Below are 17,954 nucleotides of genomic sequence, written 5' to 3' on the forward strand. Positions count from 1 at the left end.
CCCAATAAACGACTTTGGGAAGCCTTTGATCCCTTTAGAGATGTCCTATAGCATTCAGGGGACTTCTGAGGAAAGCTGGATGTCTCAGTCTGCAATTTTAATTGTGCAAAAAAGCACTAAAATAGGCCCCTCCCACTCATACTACAACAGTGGAAAGACATCTTGTCACAATTAATAGAGGAGCCAACTAGGAGTAAAGCTAAAGAAGAAACAGTGATATACAAGTCACTGTGCTTCTATAGGAGGCGCTAATAAGCACAATAAATATGAATATAAAAATATATATAAGGTTAATGTGATTCCCTATATATGCAATTAATATAAAAACAATAAACAAATACCAATGAGTATGAATAAAACCTTTAAAAGGTAATAGGCTAGCCAGAGAAAGTCCAATGAGCTCATAACAAATTACCTAAACACTGAAGATACTAACAAAATGAGAATGGCTATCAGCGTCTGATCCAGTAATAATATCAGTTCAGCCCTCCTTCTTGCTCCACTGCAGCGCCAGCTGAGAAAAATCATACTGGGAATACCGGCTAGAGGACACACAAGCAGAGAACTCCAGCGCTGACTGTATCCGTTGTGGACCTGTTGGTTTGCTGTAGAAACACCAGCCTGTCCCTGCTGGCACATCAGAGTGCCGCTCCGTTTGTGAGTACCCTTAATCTGCTGCTGTTTGGTTTTCCTTGTCTTTATTGACCTACACATGTGGCGCCTCTGTTTTTGTTTTTATCTTACCACTATAGGAGTAAAGCTATATTGTATTTAGTGCTATCAAATAATACAGATATAATATCAACATATAAGCAATATAGTATGTTATAGCAATTACAAAACAGATTATATTATCTTGCATCTGTTTTGTAATTGCTATAACATACTATACAGTATTGCTTATATGTTGATTTCCCATAACTAGGGTTTTAACTATTTATTTATAAATTTTAGCCCACCTTACTACTAGATGGGCTAACGCTCGTTGTGTTTTAATCATTGTCATTATTTTCTATTCCTGCACACCTCCATATTTAGCAGGCTTATCTATTAGAGAAAAACCTGACAACGTGCTACGCTCCCCCCTTTCTTATATATGTGAAGTTCTTGATTAGATAGACTTTATTTATTAAGACTGTTTTAGGGTAATACCGAAATATTGTTTTTAAGGTAATACCAATGGTGATATGGATCCATATTTGTGTATATAATTGATATTAAACTCTGTTATTTTATTTAAATACGTATTCTCTGTGCCACTCATCGATTTCTCATGAAAATCTTTGTTGTACTATACATATAATTTCGATTTTACACTTGCACCCTACTCAGCGAATATTACCACAACCCCTATATTAAGTTTAGGGGTATATACGCTTGGAATTCACGCATTTAACGAATCTATTAACACATAAGATAGGACTATTCTAACCTCTATAGTCCAATTTTATACAATACTCACAGGATTATTTCCATTTGTGATTATATCAAATCAACTATTCCTTTACCCCTTGGCCTTGCCTTTTTTGGCGCTCCTATCTAATTACTTCGTTAAAGGAATTTAGCACTGTTATAGACCAACCTCTACTCTTAATTTTTCAAGACTCATTAGGCTCAGGCATGGTCCCCCAGGATTGGTGTAAAGCTTATGTGGTGCCACTCTTCAAAAAGGGAACCAGGGATAATTCAGGAAACTATAGACCAGACTATAGATATTTGGAGTGATTATAAGGGATTATATTGATTATATTGATGAGCATATTTGTGTAAAAAAGATTATGAGTTCTAATCATGAGAAATAGATCATGTCAAACTAATCTAATTAGACTCTATGAGAAAATAAGTAAAAATATAGATAAAGGGGAATCAGTTGATGTGATATACTTAGATTTTGCAAAGGCGTTTAATACAGTGCCACATGAGAGATTAATGCACAAAATTAAGGGACTGGAAATATTTTTATAAATGACTTGGAGCAAGGATTAATTAGCGACATCTCTATTTTTGCAGATGATACTAAGGTCAATAAGGTCATTAGGTCAGAGCAGGATGAACTTTCATTACAAAGGGACCTGCAAAAATTAGAAGTATGGGCAGGTAAATGGAAAATGAGATTTAATACAGGAAAATGCAAGGTTCTACATTTTGGAAGTTAAAATAAGCAGGCAACATATTATTTAAATGGGACAAGACTTAGCCAAACAGAGGAGGAAAGGGATTTGGGAGTAGTAATAGATAACAAGCTAAAGATGGGTACACAATGCAGGGCAGCGGCTTCAAAGGTTAATAAGATACTAGCATGTATTAAAAGAGGCATTGACTCAAGGGAGGAAAGCATAATTCTGTCACTATATAAAGCCCTGGTAAGACCCCATCTTGAGTATGGAGTGCAGTTCTAGGGACCGATCGCAAAAAAGATATTGCAGAACTAGAAAAAGTTCAGAGAAGGGCCACAAAGCTAATAAGGGGATTGGAGAATTTAAGCTATGAGGAGAGGCTAGCCAAACTATGTCTGTTTTCTTTAGAAAAAAAGGTGCTTGAGAGATGACATGATTACTTAATATAAATATAGTCAAGGCCCATTTTCAGAGATGGCAGAAGCTCTGTTTATTTCAAGAAAATTGTTTGTGACAAGAGGTCACAATTTAAGGTTGAAGGAAAGGAGATTTATTCTTTTGCGATGGAAACGTTTTTTCACTGTAAGAGCAATAAAATTGTGGAACTCATTACTAAAGGAGGTAGTGAATGCCAATACCCTAGATACATTTAAAAAATGTTTTGGATACATTTCTGTCTATAAACAAAATTCATAGATATAATTGCTAGTATTAAATGGGTCACATTTTAGTGAGATTATTTAAATTTAACTGGAGATTTTTGTAAGTATTTTATATTTGTATAGGTTGAACTCGATGGACTTCGGTCTTTTTTCAACCTCATCTACTATGTTACTTTTTTCTAATAATCAAAGGCCTAGATTCAAAGGCACTCATGAGGTTGCAGAGGGGCAGTATCATTTTGAAAATTCATCAAGCATTGCTTCACCTATCTACAGTGGCAGTTCTAGAACGTAAAATTACTCCTAAAAGTACCTTCAACTTTAAAAGCATGATCACTTGTTCTGGAATTGTTCTTTCTGGGAAAACACATAAAGCCTCAGGTTTATTAAAAGGACAATTTACCCAGACTTTTTCTCCCAATTCCCAATGATTCATTTTACCTGCTGGAGTGTGTTACATTGTTTACAAATAGCTCCTTTACCCTTATTTCAGCATTTGAAATAGCTGCTTTAGCCTATGGAATCCCGACCTACACTGAACATTTCTATACTGGAGTCTATGCTATTGATAAGCCTAAGCAAACACAGCCAGTAGAAGAAATTACACTCCCAGTGGGGTGCAGGATGATTTGCATCTTGTTCCTCTACTTTGGAACAAGGTAACTTTTGGCAATATCAAACATAAATGCTTACAAAAGTTTTCTCCTCTCAAACAATTAAAAACAATCCCTTCTTTAGAATGTTAAAAACACATGTAATGAAAACAGAACCCTCTCCAGGGTTAAGCAAATGATCTGACCTCAACAGATTGTAATCATAGATCTAATAACCTTCAATTGCTATCAAATGAGAAAAGTATATACTATACATTTTCACATTTAAACCCCAGAAGAGGAAGCTTTTTTAATATCAATAGTATTCAAAATATCAAAAAAAGTATCAAAACGATATATTTATTATTTTAATTACTTCAACACTAACACACACACACATATATATATATATATACACATTGAGCAATTTATAACTCTCATAACTTGACATGCACCCTGCTTACCTATAAAGGCTAACTCTGCTACATATATGTTCCAAATTTGATTTATTAGATAACAACTGCATAACAATGAATTTTATATTAACATGACAGTGATTACCCTTATTGTCTGCAGACTAAAGCCCAGATTGGCTCCTGCAAATAAGGCAAATAGTGGGAGTTTGGCTACTGGAAAATAATTGTCGTTAAATTATGTTAATTTATTTTAAAAAAAAAGTTAAGACTTGGCTGATATGTTATTCTATATCAACACAACAAAAACGTCTTTTAATTACAAGGTGTTTGCGTCCCTTTTATTGTAAGACGGCTATCATTAGAGAGGCCATGCTGAGGTTTAACTCTTGCCCGTTTGTGAGACCCAATGGAGGTTAAAAGGGACGTAAAATACTGTGAGACTGCAATATTAAATGTTTTTAATGAGTAATAACAACAACACCTTACTTTTAATATTTATTATTAATTTGAAGTGTCCCTAATTAGAGCCAATAAAGATAAGAAAATGCAACGCACATTTTGCTAACAAAATTACTCTGATAAGTCCAGTTTACTAGAGTTACAAGACATGGAGTGGGAGGAGATTGACCTCTTGAAAAAAAATGCAGCAAACAAGTGTAAATGCATTAAGAAAATGTTTACAATCAACTTGAAGGACTCTTAAATACAATATAATTGCATAATCACAAATACAAAATAAAAAGATAATTTAATAACAATGTAACTGAATTTCAAATGAGCAGTAGATTTTTTTGGACAAATTAAAAAAAAAAAACATTCCATTTTCCTGCCCATGTATCACATGACAACCATCAGCCAATAACAGACTTATATGCAATTATACTGTGAACTCTTGCACATGCTCAGAAGGAGATGGTGCTTCAGAAAGTGTACATATAAATATACTGCGCAATTTGATAATGGAAAAAAACGTAAAGGGTTCATACACTCATACACTTATTTAGTCATATCTGTATACATTGGAGCTCTTTTTACTCAAACGCCTTGCTTCATTTTAATGTGTTTTACATGCGTTTTGTGCAACCTTTTTTTAAAGGAACAGTCCAGCCTAAAACAAACTTTAATTATTCAGATAGGGCATGTAATTGTAAACAACTTTCCAATTTACTTTTATCACCAATTTTGCTTTGTTCCCTTGGTTTTCTTAGTTGAAAGCTAAACCTAGGAGGCTCACCTGCTAATTTCTTAGACCTTGAAGGCCGCCTCTTTTCTGAATTAATGTTGACATTTTTTCCACCACTAGAGGGCGTTAGTTCATGTGTGCCATATAGATAACATTGAGCTCATGCATGTGGAGTTACCTAGGAGTCACACTGATTTGTTAAAATGCAAGTCTGTGAAAAGAACTGAAATAAAGGGACAGGCTGCAGAGGGTTAGATACAAGGTTATCACAGAGGTAAAAAGTGTTTTAATATAGCTGTGTTGGTTATACAAAACTGGGGAATGGGTAATAAAGTGAATATTTATCTTTTTAAACAATACAAATTCTTGTGTAAACGGTCCCTTTAACTCTTACAGTTTAATTTTCAAGGTGCGCTAAATATTCTAGAGCAGTTTCACCTGAGCACAACCTATAACTTGAAATAACAGTGCAAAGCATAGTCTGCGCTCAAGCGAAGTGGGCCACGCTAGCCCTTCTCTGGTTAACGTGTTTGTAATATCAAAGTGGTTCACTAATGGTAGCGCAGTCAAGCAAAACGGGTTATCTCACGAGTGCTATCATAAGCATGACACTTGTAACCTAGACCTTTATGTTTCTAAATCTCTAGAGTAGTGATTTTCAACCTTTTTTTTTGCCGTGGCACACTTTTTTACATTTAAAAGTCCTGCGGCACACCACCATCCCAACATTTTACAAAATCACACATTGTAGCCTAATACAGCATATATATAAATATATATATATACACACATACACACACATACTGTACTGTCATGCCATGCCTCCTACAAACTATACGTGACATATTGACATTCATTCACAAACAATCATAATGATTGTCTGTGAATGAATGTCAATATGTCATGGTTGTAAATGATGCCTGATGAGCCTGTCACATACCTCCCAATTTTTCAAAATTTGAAAGAGGTACAGCCCCTTTCTGGGAAAAGTCCACCCCCCACAAACTGGGAAAAGTGTTATCTGTGGAGCACAAGATTATATGTGGAGCATGGTATGCTGTTCTGGAGGAGGAGCAAAGCTGCGCCTGCATGCATGGGGGATTGAAGTGTTGTGTGGTGCTGCGTGTAGAGCCAGCACTAGGCACGTGTTATGGGAGTTCCTATCAAGTGTGAACACGGGTCGGGGAGGCGAGCTGCCGCTGCAGTTATCCTCAGTCATCATCTCACTCAAAATAAAAAAACGGCCCAGAGTAAAAAACAAGCAAAATTTAAAAAATATGTCACCCCTAGGTATTGGTGTCTGCCTAATACGGGATCTAACATACCTATTGTACATTAAAGGGGCATGAAACCCAGTTTTTTTCCTTTCTGATTCAGATAGAACATACAATTTTAAACAACTTTAGAATTTAGTTCTCTTAAATTCTGCTATGTGCAGAGCATTGGATTATGAAATATGCAATTGTATTGTCTTATGTTGCGCTTTTAAATATATTTAACGCAACTTGTGGGTGTTAGTTTTTGCGTTTGCAACTTATCAAAGTCTATTTGTTAATGCGATTTTACAAACGTGAAAGCGCAAACTTTTTAATTTCAACTCATACGAGTACAAATCTCAGAGCGCAAAAAATTACTTTTAGCAGTTTTAACGCTCAAACGTGAGCACAAACTACAGCTCCACTTGTAATCTGGCCCAAAGTGGTTTAAAATGACATGCTCTATCTGAATAATGAAAGATTAATTTTGACTTTACTGTCCCTTTAAATTGTTGTATGAAAAGAAATAACAAACTGGCATGGGTTAAAATGGAAACTCTGATGGCAGGCTATGGACACTCAGATGATATTATATGGGATTACCCAAACCACAAATTGAAACTGCTAACAACCCCGAAACCATTAGGTGAAATGATGGCAATGTGGCATTCATTAGCTACTCATCTGAAACTACTGCCATCAGAGTCTCTAGTAAGGCCATTGAGAACGCTAGTATGTCAGGACTTTCATGGGTACATTGGAAATTTGGCAAATAAAGGGCTTTATAGAGTGGCTGACTTCCTCCACAAAGGTAAAATAGCCTCATATCAGCAGATACAGGAAAAAATACTCCCAGATAAATTACAATGTTCTTGTACTTACAGTTGGCGTCAGCTATCAACAAGGTCTTACCTCGCATTCAAAGGAAAAGCCTGACCACACTTGAAAAACTATGTAGCACGGAATCTAGACATAAAAAATCAATTTCCAGCATGTATCTCACAATACAAACAGCTAAATCTACTTCTAAGTCTAGTCTGATGGATAAATGGGAACGGGACATTAATAATCTATGTTCAAAAGAGGAATGGGAAGAGACATTTATAACTCTGGAAGGGGTATGATCAGTGCAGATTTTAGGGAAAACTGCATCAAGACAGTTTTCAGATGGTACCTAACATCAGTTATTACCTCACATTACACTCAAAACAGAAGTAAAAATTGTTACCGGGGATGTGGGGAAACAGGAACATATATTCATATGTGGTGGAAGTGCCCTCAGATACAGGAAGTATGGACCAATCTATCTAAACTACTGAGTGAGGTGCTCTCTGAAGATATCACTTTAACAGTGACTCAGGCTGTGCTGAATGACAGAGTGAAACCTTTTAACGCAGCTACAAATACATTCATAGGCACCCTATGCACAGCCACTAGGATAAGCGTAGCCCGTCACTGGAAAACGGGAATACCATCATGGGGAGAGGTAATGGAAAAAATTAAGAACACATATAAGCTATCTGAATCAGCATCATTCATACAAGCTAACCATGAACAATTTCTTAAGGTTTGGAATTATTGGATATTAAGTGGCCACTAAGATTAGCACAGAAATAAAGACTACAAACATAAACAATTCAGACTCAGGCAATATACAGGGAGACGAGAGACGGTAAACAACAATTAGAGACTTAGATAAAACTGAAATAGACGGGGCTCTCTCCCTGGATTGATGGCAGGTACAAGGTGAAGACAGGCAAGTTCTTGTTTGAGATTAAGTTTATTAGGGGAGGGGGGAAGGGGAGTTTCGTTGTTTCTTGTTTCTTGTTTATTATGTAATACTGAAAATAAAGGTACAGAGAATGGAGATGTAAGGGGGAGGGGAAGTGATCTACATTTTAGTAGGAAAACACAACAAAATGAGATAGAGAGGAGAGAGGAAAACAAGGAAGTTGGAACCTTTTGACATTGTTTCACAGCCGCATCCTCTACTCTCAATCAATGTAAAAAAAAATGTTGCTACACATACTGAAGGACAGAGCTTTCTGAACCCAAGTCTTTAATGCAATCTACTCAGTTGGAGAGTCAGTCTATCCTTTTTGACTTGGCTTCCCAGGTCAGAGCTAATGTAATAGACTCCAAACTGAGGGACTCTTATTGTAAGAGAAGGGGGAGGGTAAGTTTTTATTGGAAATTGTATGAGTTGTGTTGCATTCTTAATGTGTTGTACAATAAAGATTATTTCAACTAAAGTGTTGTATGAAACATCTACTAAGCAATGAGGTTGATTAAGTGAACTACATCATTTCAGCTGCTAATGAAATAATAATATTAATAATAGTAATAGTAAGAATAAAATGGAGATTTTGCAGGTGAGGAATGGCAACACAAATAATAAAAAATGCTGCCTAGCTCACCTGCTGTAGTTAATATAGATCCTATCACATTACCCCTGCCAGTAATAGTAGTAGTAGTAATAATAATAATAGTAGTAATAATAATAATATCACATTAGCCCTGCCAGTAATAGTAGTAATAATAATGTCACTTTACCCCTGCCAGTAATAGTAGTAGTAATAATAATAATAATAATAATAATAATAGTAGTAATAATAATAATATCACATTACCCCTGCCAGTAATAGTAGTAATAATAATATCACATTATCACTGCCAGTAATAGTAGTAATAATAATAATAATAATAATAATAATAATAATAATAATAATATCACATTACCACTGTTAGTAATAGTAGTAGTAATAATAATAATAATAATAATAATAATATCACATAATCACTGCCAGTAATAGTAGTAGTAGTAGTAATAATAATAATAATAATATCACAATATCACTGCCAGTAATAGTAGTAGTAATAATAATAATAATAATAATAATACTAATAATAATAATATCACATTATCACTGCCAGTAATAGTAGTAGTAGTAGTAATAATAATAATAATAATAATATCACAATATCACTGCCAGTAATAGTAGTAGTAGTAATAATAATAATAATAATAATAATAATAATAATAATATCACATTATCGCTGCCTGATAAAGAAGTGCCTGCTGCAGGTGCTCAGGTTATCATTATAATAATAATATCACATTAGCCCTGCCAGTAATAGTAGTAATAATAATGTCACTTTACCCCTGCCAGTAATAGTAGTAGTAATAATAATAATAATAATAGTAGTAGTAATAATAATAATATCACATTACCCCTGCCAGTAATAGTAGTAGTAGTAATAATAATAATAATAATAATAATAATAATAATAATAATAATAATAATAATAGTAATAATAATAACATCATATTAGCCCAGCCAGTAATAGTAGTAATAATAATAATAATAATAATATTATTAATATTACTTTACCCCTGCCAGTAATAGTAGTAGTAATAATAATAATAATAGTAATAATAATAATAATAATATCACATTAGCCCTGCCAGTAATAGTAGTAATAATAATGTCACTTTACTCCTGCCAGTAATAGTAGTAATAATAATAATAATAATAATAATAATATTATTAATATCACTTTACCCCTGCCAGTAATAGTAGTAGTAATAATAATAATAATAGTAGTAATAATAATAATATCACATTATCACTGCCAGTAATAGTAGTAATAATAATAATAATAATAATAATAATAATAATAATAATAATATCACATTACCACTGTTAGTAATAGTAGTAGTAATAATAATAATAATAATATCACATTATCACTGCCAGTAATAGTAGTAGTAGTAGTAGTAGTAATAATAATAATAATAATAATAATAATAATAATAATAATAATAATAATAATAATAATAATAATAATAATAATATCACAATATCACTGCCAGTAATAGTAGTAGTAGTAGTAATAATAATAATAATAATAATAATAATAATATCACATTACCCCTGCTAGTAATAGTAGTAATAATAATAATAATTATAATATAACATTACTCCTGCTAGTAATAGTAGTAATAATATTAAAAATAATAATAATAATAATATTAATATCACATTACCACTGCTAGTAATATTAGTAATAATAATAATAATAATAATAATAATATCACATTATCGTTGCCAGATAAAGAAGTGCCTGCTGCAGGTGCTCAGGTTATCATTATAATAATAATAATTATTATTATTATTATTAATATCATATTATTGCTACCAGATAAAGAAGTGCCTACTGCAGGTGTTTAATTTATCATTATAGTTATTATTCTTACCAAGATGACAGCAAATAGGTTGAGGGTTAGAGAGCTGTTTGGAGGGGATCAGGGAGGTTAGGGGGTAAGGGGGGATCCTACACTGCAGAATATATATTTATATTAAAAAAAAAAAAAACATTTTATTTTAGCACTGGCAGACTTTCTGCCAGTACTTAAGATGGGGGTGACAATTGTGGGGTGGGGGAGAGAAGAGAGCTGTTTGAGAGGGGTCAGGGAGGAATCAGGGGGATCAAGAGGTGAGGTGGAAAACTGATCTCTAAATTAAAACTAAAATTAACCCTACAAGCTACCTAATTAACCCCCTTCACTGCTGGGCATAATACAAGTGTGGTGCGCAGCGGCATTTAGCGGCATTTAGCGGCCTTCTAATTACCCAAAAGCAATGCCAAAGCCATATATGTCTGCTATTTCTGAACAAAGGGGATCCCAGAGAAGCATTTACAACCATTTGTGCCATAATTGCACAAGCTGTTTGTATGTTATTTTAGGAAGAACCTAAAGTTTGTGAAAAAGTTAATGATTGTTTTTATTTGATCGCATTTGGCGGTGAAATGGTGAAATGGTGGCATGAAATAGGCATGAAATACTAAAATAGGCCTAGATCAATACTTTGAATTGTCTACTAAAAACAAATATATACATGTGAAGGGTTATTCAGAGATTCCTGACAGATATCAGTGTTCCAATAAAACTATCGCTAATTTTGAAAAAGAATTGTTTGAAAATAGCAAAATAATACTTCTACTTATTGCCCTATAACTTGCAAAAAAAAGAACATGTAAACATTGGGTATTTCTAAACTCAGGACGAAATTTAGAAACTATTTAGCATGGGTGTTTTTTGGTGGTTGTAGATGTGTAACAGATTTTTGGGGTCAAATTTAGAATTTTTTTTTTTTGTTTTCAATTTTCATCATATTTTATAATTTTTTATAGTAAATTATAAGTTATGATGAAAATAGTTGTATCTTTAGAAAGTCCATTTAATGACAAAAAACAGTATATAATATGTGTGGGTACATTAAATGAGTAAGAGGAAAAACAAACACCGCAAAAATTGTAAAATCAGCCCTGGTCCTTAAGGGTAAGAAAATTGAAAAATGGTCTGGTCACTAAGGATTGTCCTCACAGCATTATCTAATAATTATTATAGTTGGTTAGGTATTTATAGTTTCTGGGGTTTTTTTCAAGTCATTACTTCATATATCTGTAAATGCATAATCATATTTATTTAGTTTAGGATTTGCTTCTCCAAAGTTTTGAGTTTTTTTTGCAATTCATATGTAATACAGCAACTTTATTGCATAGCATTTTGGGGAATAACACAAACCCTTCATCAGACTCCTCTAGTTGGGCTCCATCAAATTAGATAATGCTGTCTATATTTACACTGAATTATACATACAATTTAATCATTGTATATAAATCATATAAGAGAACAAAAAGTGACCAGCGCCAAAGGACTAATAATACTACACACTCCAACTAGAAAATGGGACTCTCTCAGTGGAGCCAAAGAACATACAGATAAAATAAATAAATACTAGGGAGCGCTCAAACCAGCTAAAGAGTATCAAAAGAGACCAATTTATATCATAATCTACTATCTGTCACTAACAGCTGCAGAAGCTTAACCACAAAAGTAGGGACACAACAAGATTATAATAAATATATAAAGGAATATACAATATAAACTAATAATACCAATAATATCAATAAATAAATAAATATAAATACAACTGAAAGCAAATAAATAATGAAGGTGCCAGTTACAAATAAAATGTATTTAATAATGGTATGAATTGATCACAAACTATTACTTATATAAACAAAAGATCATAAATTTAAAAACAGTTTATTAAATTCTAGGTCGACCTAGTACATACAGATTACTTAATAAAATGACATAAATACAAATAAATACAAATATGAACAAGGGGAGGTGAACAGCGCTTGCAGAGTAAATGTAGACAGCGCTTAATGAGTACTAACATAAAATGCTACAATGTCCCAAATAACAACCCATGATTGTGGACACACTCTAAGTATACTGATACAATGTTATATTATGCCGAGTATATAGCAATCCACACTGGTTTTCAGTTCCACGCCCAAACTGAAAGATCAGCTGGCAAATCCAGTTATATTGGGTCAACTCTGAAAGACTAACAGCAGCGGTAATCCGAAGCCAGACAGCCACTGTAGAGGGTTGGTCACTGGAGCGAGTTCTCCTAATGACGAAAATATCCTTTAGTGCAATACCAAATACAACGTACTAAAACGATATCTGTACTCACAGCTTGGTAAATGAATGTCGGCGTCGGTTACACATTAGTTCTGCTGAGTTTTTTCACAGGTTCCTGTTTGTCCGACCTTCTTACAGATACCAGCGGAAGTAGTTACAAAGTTACCAAGAAGGATACGGCTAGAAACCCAGTGAGAGCACAGTGGTGATTCTACTGGGTTAGATCGTAAATCACGAATCCAAACCACCTAAGAAAACACCTGTATAGGGACTTACCACTGTATCACTTATAACGGGCTATTTCGCCTGTATCCGTCAATCAATATAAAAGCCCCTTGGCAGGAGCTGTAAAATAAGAGCAACGCGTTTCAAAACCTCAGTTTCTTTGTCAAGCTCATATCTGGATTTGTGATTTACGATCTAACCCGGTAGAATCACCACTGTGCTATCACTGGGTTTCTAGCCGTATCCTTCTTGGTAACTTTGTAACTACTTCCGCTGGTATCTGTAAGGAGGTCGGACAAACAGGAACCTGTGAAAAAACTCAGCATGACTAATGTGTGACCGACGCCGACATTCATTTACCAAGCTGTGAGTACAGATATCGTTTTAGTACGTTGTATTTGGTATTGCACTAAAGGATATTTTCATCATTAGGAGAACTCGCTCCAGTGACCAACCCTCTGCAGTGGCTGTCTGGCTTCGGATTACCGCTGCTGTTAGTCTTTCAGAGTTGACCCAATATAACTGGATTTGCCAGCTGATCTTTCAGTTTGGGCGTGGAACTGAAAACCAGTGTGGATTGCTATATACTCGGCATATTATAACATTGTATCAGTATACCTAGAGTGTGTCCACAATCATGGGTTGTTATTTGGGACATTGTAGCATTTTATGTTAGTACTCTATAAGCGCTGTCTACATTTACTCTGCAAGCGCTGTTCACCTCCCCTTGTTCATATTTGTATTTATTTGTATTTATGTCATTTTATTAAGTAATCTGTATGTACTAGGTCGACCTAGAATTTAATAAACTGTTTTTAATTTTATGATCTTTTGTTTATATAAGTAATAGTTTGTGATCAATTCATACCATTATTAAATACATTTTATTTGTAACTGGCACCTTCATTATTTATTTGCTTTCAGTTTTATTTATATTTATTTATTGATATTATTGGTATTATTAATTTATATTGTATATTCCTTTATGTATTTATTATAATCTTGTTGTGTCCCTACTTTTGTGGTTAAGCTTCTGCAGCTGTTAGTGACAGATAGTAGATTATGATATAAATTGGTCTCTTTTGATATAAATCATATAAACACCGATTTCATTAGCGCAACAAACAATTTATAGATTATTTCAATCATGAGTTTAAAAAAGATCAATTTATAAAATATAAATAATTTGTTTTCAATAAAAAAAAAATGCCACCAAAATTAATGTCTCTAAAATCGGTATGAAATTACCGTAGCAAACGCAGAGTTAGAAATGATATGAGATCGAGGTATAGATACTTGATTTCAGCATGCGCTGTTGCTATGAGAAAAAAAAAGTGACTGAGCTTCATTGGGAGGTAAAATGGGGGTAACATCATTTGCATGTGGAAAGTACAGATTTGGTCTATACCGCCCACGTTTGAGATGACCAGGAGGGGTTGGTGAACGGACACACACTAACGGTCACAGGGCAAAATGTAAGATGAAAGTTAATATATTAAAAAATATATATTTTTTTATTTTAAATTAGACAATGCAGTCCGAATCTAATGTTTGTGTGGAACATAGAGTAAGCAGTTATACAGTCTGAATCTACTGACACTTTAAATGCAAAGCATTTAAGCCCAAGAAAGCACAAACTCATAAAACAGTTAAAATGTCTGCTTACAAAACGTATTTTCAATTATTATTAATATTTATTGTTTTAAATAGACAAGATAAGAATATATCTCAAAGTAATTTACCTTTTTACAGATTAAAAAGTTCTATAACAAAATAGTTAATTAGAATTAATTAGAATTTTAGATAAACCACATTCACATCATTTTGAATCTCTTCCTATTAAACCACTGTGCACTTCAGAAATTACAGACCTGTAACAATCTATTCTGAACTCTGAACTATATCAGAACTTACAAACACAAGATATGATCACTTTTAACATACTGCATACTCTAGGTTCTATTTCTTTAAACTGTCACATTATTTATCAGCAATATCCCCATACATTTTAATAGATCATTCAATTTAAAGTACTTCCTGCTAAACTTTGAAATCCCTGTATGCATTATCGAAAAGAAGTATCAAATTAGTGCACATGTAGTAAGAGACAAATGTGATTACAATGTACACAAGTAATTCACTGTACTATTAAAATGTATTTAATTTAATAAGATGACTCTAGATATCCAAAATATGATAAAAAAAAATGTTAAAGGTACCTTATGTGAAAGTTCTATGTTTAATATAGTACATGGTCAAGCCAATGAAAAATGATAGATTTTGATGATATTTCCATCTTACCAATCTCCATACACATGGCTGCAGCCAGTAGCGTTCTCACCATTGACTTCATCCTGTGCAATGCTGCTAGTGTGCTCATCAGTCCATCATGCCCCAAGGAATTTATATAGCTACAGTATACATACCATTACACAATATGTAAAGTAAAATCTTCTAGCTATGGTGCCAAGCTCTGACTGGAGCAACCGGTTATTTAACACTCTTAAAAATGCTACTGTTTGCATCCAGACATGGGTATTCCTAAGATGGAAAAATACAAATCATTAAATATTATTTAGGTTAAAATTCACGTCAAATAAGTAATCAATCTGAAAACAGAAAAACAGGCTTTCAATGCAATCATAAAATGTTATCACTGTAGAATTACCTTGTGCACGTATATTATTATTATCGTTAATTTGAATAAAGCGCAACATATTATGCAGTGCTGTAACATTAAGTATACAGTTATAGAGTACATTAATCAGAAGATAATTACATAAATCATAAGTATACAGTTATGGGGCACATTAATCAGGGGACAATTACATACATTCTAAGTATACAGTTATAGAGTATAATAATAAGACGACATTTACATAAATGTTAAGGGTAGAGGACCCTGCCCTTGAGTCACTGTAAGCTATGAACCCTCTTTTAAATTATCAACAGGGCAGGTGGACTTGTGAACTCACATTCAAAAGACTACATGGGGACGTTGAGGGAGGCAAGGAGTTCCATATGATAAGGGCAGTTCTAGAAAAGTCTTGGAGATGAGAGTGTGAGGAAGTAATGAGAGATGAGGAGAGAAGTAGGTCTTGGGCAGAGGAAATTGGGCAGGTTAGGCAGTATTTGCAGACAAGGGCAGAAATATAGGCCAGTGCAGTGTTAGTGAGTGCTTTGTATTTTAGGGTAAACATGTTTTATTTTATTCTTGAGGAAAGGGAAGCCAGTGGAGGTGTTGGCAAACAAGTGTAGCAGATATGAAGTGATGCTTCAGGAGAATTAGCCTGACAGAGGCATTCATGATAGATTGCAGTAGTGATAGAATGTAGATTGGGAGACAAGAGAAGACAGCATTGTAGTAGTCAAGGTGGAAAATTATGAGGGTATGGATAAGAATCTTAGTAATGTCTTGAATGAGGAAGTGATAATTTTAGAGATATTTTTAAGGTGGAAGCAACACAAGTTAGCTAAGGACTTAATGTGGGGAGCAAAAAAAAGTTCTGAGTCAAGTGTGACCCCAAAACAGTGAGCCTGAGGAGTAGAGGTGATGTCAGAATTGTCCACGATACATGAGATTTGGGAAATGGGAAGATTGGTAGAGGGAGGAAACAGAAGGTGTTCAGTTTTAGAGAGGTTCAGCTTTAGGTAGTGAGAAGCTATTCAGAATTAGATATTATCTAGGCAGCTGTTGAAACGAGTTAGCAGGGAAGAGGAAATGCCTGGTGCAGAAAGGTAGATTTGGGTGTCATCAGCATAACGATGATAATGAAACCCACAGGACTTGATAAAAGAGCCTAGAGTTGATGTCTAGACTGAGAAAAGAAGGGGGCCTAAAACTGAGCCTTGAGGTACCCCAACAGAGAGGTGTAGAGGGGAGAAGGAAAAACCAGAAAAGGATACAGAAAAGGATACACTGTTAGAAAGGTAAGACAGGTAGGAAGAGAGCCACAGTAGAGCTGTGTCACAGTAAGCAGGTAATTTATTACCTTGATAATGGCAATTTCAGTAGAGTTCAGACAAAGACAGATTACAAAACGATTGAGAAGATAATTAGATGAGAAAAAGTGTGATAAGTGTTTATAAACATTTTGCTCAAGAAATTTAGAAGCGAGAGGAAGACGAGAGACTGGGCTATTGTTGTAAGGGGATGCTGGTTTGAGTGATGTTGTTTAAAGCAGGGCTTCTTAAACTTTTTCCAATCGTGACCCCTTTTCACGTGAGAATTTTTTACATGACCCCGGGTATATAAAATAAGTATACAAATCAAACATTTACTGATAATAAATCATACTCACTACTTCATGCTAAAAATCCCCCCTTCTGTGCTTACTCCCCAACCCCTTCCATACTCCCCCCTTCCATGCTCACTCCCCTGCCCCTTCAATACTCTCCCTTCATACTCCCCCCTTCAATGCTCATACACCCCCTTCCATGGCTCACTGCACCTTCCATGCTCACTGACCCTCCCATGCTCCTGCATCTTCGGTTCTCCCCCTTCATATTCATACCCCCTTCCATACTCATACTTCCCGTTCATACTCATACTCCCCCTTTCCATGCTCATACTCCCCCCTTCCATGTTCATACTCCCCCCTTCCATGCTCACTGCCCCTTCTATGCTCAGTCCCCTGCACCTTCCATACTCCCCCTTCAAATTCATACCCCCTTCCATACTCATACTCCTCCTTCATACTTATACTCCCCCTTTCCATGCTCAAACTTCCCCTTCCATGCTCACTGCCCCTTCCATACTAACTGCCCCTGCTCATTCCATAATCCCCCTTCATGTCCATACCCCCTTCACACTCATACTGCCCCCTTCAATGCTCATACTCCCCCTTCCATGCTCACTGTACATTTGTGTACAACGCTTTAGGATGTGTAAATATTTATAGGCATGAGTGCGCACTAATACTACATATATAAATCATACAGTACAAATGTGCTGTACACACAAGATGGTACTGTATTATTTATATATGTAGTATTAG

The sequence above is a fragment of the Bombina bombina genome, chromosome 5 (assembly GCF_027579735.1).
Source record: "Bombina bombina isolate aBomBom1 chromosome 5, aBomBom1.pri, whole genome shotgun sequence".
Taxonomy (NCBI): domain Eukaryota; kingdom Metazoa; phylum Chordata; class Amphibia; order Anura; family Bombinatoridae; genus Bombina; species Bombina bombina.